Genomic DNA, 6000 nt, shown 5'->3' on the forward strand with positions numbered 1-6000 from the left:
CCCCTGACTGTGTGAAGCAGGGGCCTTTTCTATCCACATCATAGCAAGATGCTCATTTCATTCCAGCGACAAGAACTTCATTAATTTCTGCAGAAAGCCTCCTGGGCCCCTCGACAGGTGTTAAGAAATGTTTGGAGCTAGCTGTGTGCTTTTTATTTTTCTAAATCTCTGTACTCAGCCGGGCCCTCTGTTCACTGGCAACTTCTCTTGGGGGCCAGGGCCGAGGCTTCTTGTGTACATTAGGCTGAGGATGGGGGCAAGATTATTTATTTAGTTCATCTTAAAAATAGCACATAAATTAGCATCTGTGATTCAGCCGTCGAGGAGGTGACGCGCTCAGATCGGATGAGGGAAACCGAGGCTGTGCTGTGTCTCCTGCTTAAGATCACGAGACCAAAGCTGCGTGGTGGGTCGACTGTGGAAAGGCAGCCTCCATGGAGCCTCCTGAGAGCACCTCCCCTCCTCGACACCCCGCAAACCCAGCCCCTCGCCCGTGCTATCCCCACCCTGTCCCTGCATTGCCCATTCCACTGCACCTCGGACTACAAGGGGAAAGAGCCAGCACCCGGAGCCTGGAGCAGGAGGAGGAATCTCAGCGTTTTCTCTCTGCACCATTGCATAAGGCCTGAGAGCAACCTGACGCAGTTGACAGGCAGAGAGGCAGCTGGGAAATAACACCCCGTCCCTGTTCTGCGAAATTCAAAACAAAAACCAGGCTGCAGGAGGAGGCTGGGTCTTCCGCAGGGGTCTGGTGCTGTGCACGGTCTTGGAACTGTCCAGGGACGGCGGGGCAGGAGCTTGACAGCGGAGGGCGGGGCGGTGGGGCTGGACTTGAAAGGGAGCCGAAGTCTCAGCCGAGGAGGGGGGCCGAGGAGGGCGCCCCCCTGCCGGGGCAGTTGATGAATAGTCCCCAGCCTCAAGCTGGGCCTGTCGCTAGCTAATCCAGGAGGCCTCAGCCCTTCTAAACGCAAATGAAGGGGGCCCTTTCCACCCAAGCCCGAAGGGGGAGGATTAGAAAGGGGAGTTCAAAGCTGCAGAACGGCTCTGGCCTTCTTTCTCTTCCCTCCCCCGCTTTATTTTTTAAAGGGGCCAGAAATATGGTTGGTTATTATCTCAAGTTATTGCTACAAAGAATTTCGAAATTAAAAGATAAGCATGCCCAGGAAGCTCAGTAATTTTCATAAAAGGGGACTTAAAACAGATGTGCCCTCTTTAATCGAAGCATGCTTGAAAAAATAGGAATGCATTTTTAACATAGCAGGGGGACACATCACACGCCGGCGCTGGGCTGTGAGTGTGCCTGGGCGTGACTGTCCACGGGCAGGGACAGAGAGGACGCCTGGGCCGCCCCCGCGCACCCCTGGTGAGGACTTTCATGTTGCGGGCGGAGGAGTCAGTGACCACTGTCCGCAGCGCTTTGCTAACGAGACTGTTTAATTATTTGAGTCCGTTGGGCTCCTTGCCGTTCGCAGGTACCTGTAAGGAACCCTGAGATATATTTGCCAACAACCCCGCCCTCTCCTTGACCGTGACTTTGCAGAAGATGAATGTTCCCGTTTCCAGAGACGGCACAGAGCAAATTCTTTTTTAAATCTGCACGTTTGCTTTTACACGCAGAGCCAGAATGAAGGACCTCTCCCCTTGCACTCATTCACTAGTTCACCTGGCACGGGGTCTTCCCGAGTTCCCGAGAGGCCCAGGACCCTCCGACCTCTGCTGCTGCTTCTCCTGCCAGGGTCTCCCAGGGCCACCGAAGGTTGCCGTTGTTACTTGAGATGCTCCTTTCTGGTTTCTGAAGGGTGACTCAGCTACCTCATCAAGGCAGTGGTGCTCAGGATCGAACCCAGGACTCGTGTGTACCGAGTGCTTACTCTGCCAGGGAGCGCCAGGGAGCACGTCCTTCCCCACACAAAAGGGCACATTCTTGCCTGGCCCCCAGCCCTGCCCTGGCAGACACTCGGTAAACACCCTCTTATTTCCCTTCCCCTGGTCAATGTGGGTCAGTTTGGGCCATCGGTGTCCCCAGGTGGGACTCCAGGCGGAGGAGACAGCCCCTGACCTGTCAACCTCCTGTCTCCTCTGGACGAGGACCAGTGGGCAGATTCACCTCACCTCACCCAGGAGATTCGGGCATGGCTTAGCGTGGATGAAATCTTTGCTCCAGGCAGCTAGTTTATTTCTGTTCTGTATTCTAATGTTCCAAGAATTACCTTAGTGTGGCACAGGACAGCAGATTCGAGAAGTCCCACACGGGCGGCCAGAGAACTGCCGTCCACCCTGACGGTCACCCATCCCTCCCGCCCGCGGAACCCTGCGCCTGGTCCAGGCGCCCTGCGGGGTCCTCTGTGTCCACACATGGGTCTGCCTGTCCATCTCTCTGTCTGTTCATCTGTCCATCACCTGCCTTTCTCCTGGCTGCTTGTCCGTCTGCTTGTCTTCCTGTCTGTCTGCCTGTGTGTCTGTCTATGTGCACACCCTTAAACACATTCTCCAAGTGGAGCACGCAGAGGTGGCTGTGCACTGCCCTTCTCCCTGGTTTTGCCCTGGACGTCTTTGATCAAACTGTAACCTTTAGGAATTGTCTCGAGCCTCTTGACCTCTGCGGAGGTTACTGCTTGGTGTTGGACACCTCAGTGTTGCAGGGGCGTGAGCCAGGCTCCTCCTCCTTCAGTCTCTTGCCCAGGCCAGGGGTTTTCTCCCAGAGGCTGAGGCAGCTCACGCCACTGTACCGCACCTTCCCACCCCGCTCAGCCTGGGTTTTTCAGCAGATGAGAAAATCAAGGGCTAACCTTCGAGTTTCCAGGGTGCTGTTGGCTGAGGCACTCTGTGATCTGTTGATGGAGCCAAAGCAGCCGTGGGATGGATGGGGCGCCAGGTCACCCCACTTCATAAACAGAGGTCCTGAGAGGGGTTCACGTAGCAGAGGTGAGCGGGCTTGAACCCGCAGTCTGGTCTACAGCGCCCACTTTTGATGACCTCCACAACCTCTCCGTGGGGACGGAGCCAACCTGTCTCTGCCGCCTGAAACAGAAGAGCAGGACATGAAGGAAGGGTCAGCAGGGAGTGGCCCCAGGGGCGAGCTCGGCTCCTCTTAGCTTCACCCACTTCCCCACTGGCCAGCAAGTCCTCCTGAGGGAGAAGAGGCCTGAGGACAGCCCAGGAGCTGCGATGCCGTGGAACGTGGGTCAGCAGACAGCAAGGCCTTGGGAACAAGAGACCAGCTGACTTGGTGAACCCCATCCCATGGGGTGGGGACAGGGACAGTGGAGAAGGCCACCGTGCCTGGGGCCTGGGCTGTATCCCGTCCTGTCTTCTGTCTGCCTCATTTTGCTCTAAATACAAAGCTTGTTGCTTAAAACAAGAACTCCAGAAACAATAAATTGCATTGTAAACTTTGAGAATCTCACTGCTGGGTTCAGAATTGCTGTCCCAGATCCGCGCTGTCCGTTCAGCTGCCAGAAGGTCCTCGTGGTGAGGACCAGTCCAGGCTCTGGTCTGTATGTGCTGGAAGGAAGGAGATCTTTACCCAAGAGTTCTTTCCTGTCTCTAGCACGTTGCTTGTCTGCACGAATATATTTGGACAGCAGAACAGACCCTAGTTTGCTTCAGATCCTTTTCTCTGGCCTGCCCGACCTCGAGAGGGCAACGTACAGTTTGTCTGTACCGTTGTCACTAGAATTAAGACAGCGTTAGCCATGCTGTGATTGAGGTTGACATAATCCTGGCAGAGCGGGATCTGCACACAGATTGCGGGACTGAGGGATCCATAGCTGGGCTGTGGGCGCGGCCACCCAGCCCCAAAGACTTCGCTCATGCCTGCTAGTGCTCCTTAAAACCAAAATGCTTTTGGTTTTAGTATTTTACAGCCCAAGAAGACTTCCTCCTCAAAAAAAGCCTATCTGTAAGTAAGAATGATCTCTCTCTAGTTTCCAAGAGACTTTCGATGGGATGAGACATGAACAAAACCTCAAGCATAACAAAGCTTCCTGCACAGGAAATCTGTCATCATCAGAGGTCAGAACAGTCACCTAAGTTGTTTGCAAATCAAGTCCGTGGTCGCTAGTTTCCTAAGGGATCTGGGCAGAACCCCATGTCTCCCGGGAGGCTGGTCAGTTCCCCAGGAGGTCGTCCCAGTGGACTGCACCCTGCAGCCGGAGCGGTGTGGAAGCCACCAGAGTCCCTGCCATCTGAACAGACAGGGTCCTGGGTTCAAGGAGCCAGTGGCCAAGAATGGCTGCCCAGGAGTGTCTCCCTGTAGGCCAGCCCACCCCACGTGTGTCCACAAACCAGAAGCACCCCGGCCACCCTCAGTCCAGGCACCGCCTGTTACATCAGCTGGCTGTCTTCACACCTGGAGCGACATCAGGTCTCCAGAGACAGGATTCAGAACTAATTTACTTCTTCAATTCTCTTTGTCAAGAAAGACCCAAGTGTGGGCTTAGTATGAGCATCACATCGATAAGAGATCCCTGAGAGCGGCTGAGTATCGTTTGGATTCTGAAAACGGTTTGGGCAACAGGGTGCCCGTTTACCTTTGCTGTGTACCCACCTCTTTTCCTCCGTGGACTTGTCCTGCGTCACAGCCCAAGGCGCGATTTTAGGTTTGTGGTCCACCGTGGCGGAGGCCTCACCGTCCAGATTCAGTCAATGCCTTCCCGAAGTGGAGGGCACAGGACAGAGGGCCCCGGGGAGAGCCCCCAAGGACCTCCGTCTCCTGCAACAAAGGGCGCGTGCTTGGAAAAAACACGGAACGACACGTACAGTCTGTCTCTCCATGAGTATAAAAATAAGGTTTGTTAAAAAATTTCAAGCGTGACTTTGAAAAGAAATGGAAAAGTGTATACTGGAGATCGCCCGCTCCAATTAAGCGCTCTGTTATCCATGGGAAGCCCACGCTGGCAGCGCATGACCGGGCCGCGGCGGAGCGGGGGCAGCGCGGCTGTTTCCAGCGTCCATCTCCCCTGCTGCAGTGGCCGGCACTGGGAAACCGGATCCGTACTGAGCCGCGATGGCCGCGGAGGTGAACCTGAGCCAGGTTATGCCAATAATTGCCAGCCCCCCAGGATTCCAGCTCAGAAATTTTTGTACGTTCTCAGGAGACGAAAATGAGTGATCATCAAAGGCCGGGGATCTCAGCAGGACTGTCATAAGCCTGAAGTTACAGCTCAGACATGCGATGGGAAGGATGGTGGGTACCTCTCCAGTGTATCGCCTGCAGTAATTAAAAACTCGGTTCCTGCTGTTTTATCATCTCATTAGCGACGGGGGCACCAGACTTTAATCCTTGTTTGTCAGGAATCAAACATACCAGAAGAACTCTGATTATAAATTGATGAAAGTAAAGTTAAACTTTTAAATAAGAGAAGTGACTGTTCACTGTGTTGTTTTACAGCTGATTAAAGCGATCTGTGTTTTTAGCCTATAAAAGTAATATCTGTGTCCGGCCCAGAATGTGGAGGTCACGTCCGGGACCGCGGCTCGGCATGCGTTTTGCACAGGCGTTTGCTTTGTACTCGTGTGACCTAAACAGCAGCCCGACGGCTTCCCGAGAGCACAGGTACAAAGCGCGCCGTGGGTTGTGGGGGCGCTGAAACACCTTCTCCCTTTCAGGTGTGTGCCGGAAAGGGAGGTTCTGGCTTTTATGAGGTCACCGGGGGCCTAGGCCGGGAGCCCTGGCCAGCCTTCCCTTCGGCTCGCTGGAATAACTTGCCTTAGCGGAGGACAGGTGAAGGACAGGCCTCTTCTACAGCCTGTCTCTCCAGCATTTGTTTCCAAAATGCAGATTTCCAGCCTGGTGTGGTGGCTTGTGCCTGTAATCCCAGCACTCGGGAGGCTGAGACAGGAGGGTCCTTGTAAGTTCGAGACCAGCCTGTGTACAAACTGAGCTCAAGGCCAGCCTGCACTGCATAGCGAGACCGTGTCTCAAAAAGACAAAAAAAAAAAATATGCAGATTTTCTTCGGAGCCCCGTTGTTTTCTTGGATCCAAAGAATGCCAGCGC

The 6000-nt window shown here is 54.3% G+C and overlaps 1 long non-coding RNA gene across 1 annotated transcript; it reads right to left on the bottom strand.

Moving 5' to 3' along the window:
* Nucleotides 1-1175: 1175 nt before the first annotated feature.
* Nucleotides 1176-5472, bottom strand: LOC134470595 (uncharacterized). The gene is made up of 2 exons (XR_010039543.1): nucleotides 4550-5472; nucleotides 1176-3021 (listed from the first exon to the last, which is right to left on the bottom strand). It is a non-coding gene; the product is annotated as an uncharacterized LOC134470595 (long non-coding RNA).
* Nucleotides 5473-6000: the final 528 nt, after the last annotated feature.

The sequence above is a fragment of the Cavia porcellus genome, unplaced genomic scaffold, assembly GCF_034190915.1.
Source record: "Cavia porcellus strain 051 isolate PalLab524CR breed Dunkin Hartley unplaced genomic scaffold, mCavPor4.1 scaffold_16, whole genome shotgun sequence".
NCBI classification, from domain to species: Eukaryota; Metazoa; Chordata; class Mammalia; order Rodentia; family Caviidae; genus Cavia; species Cavia porcellus.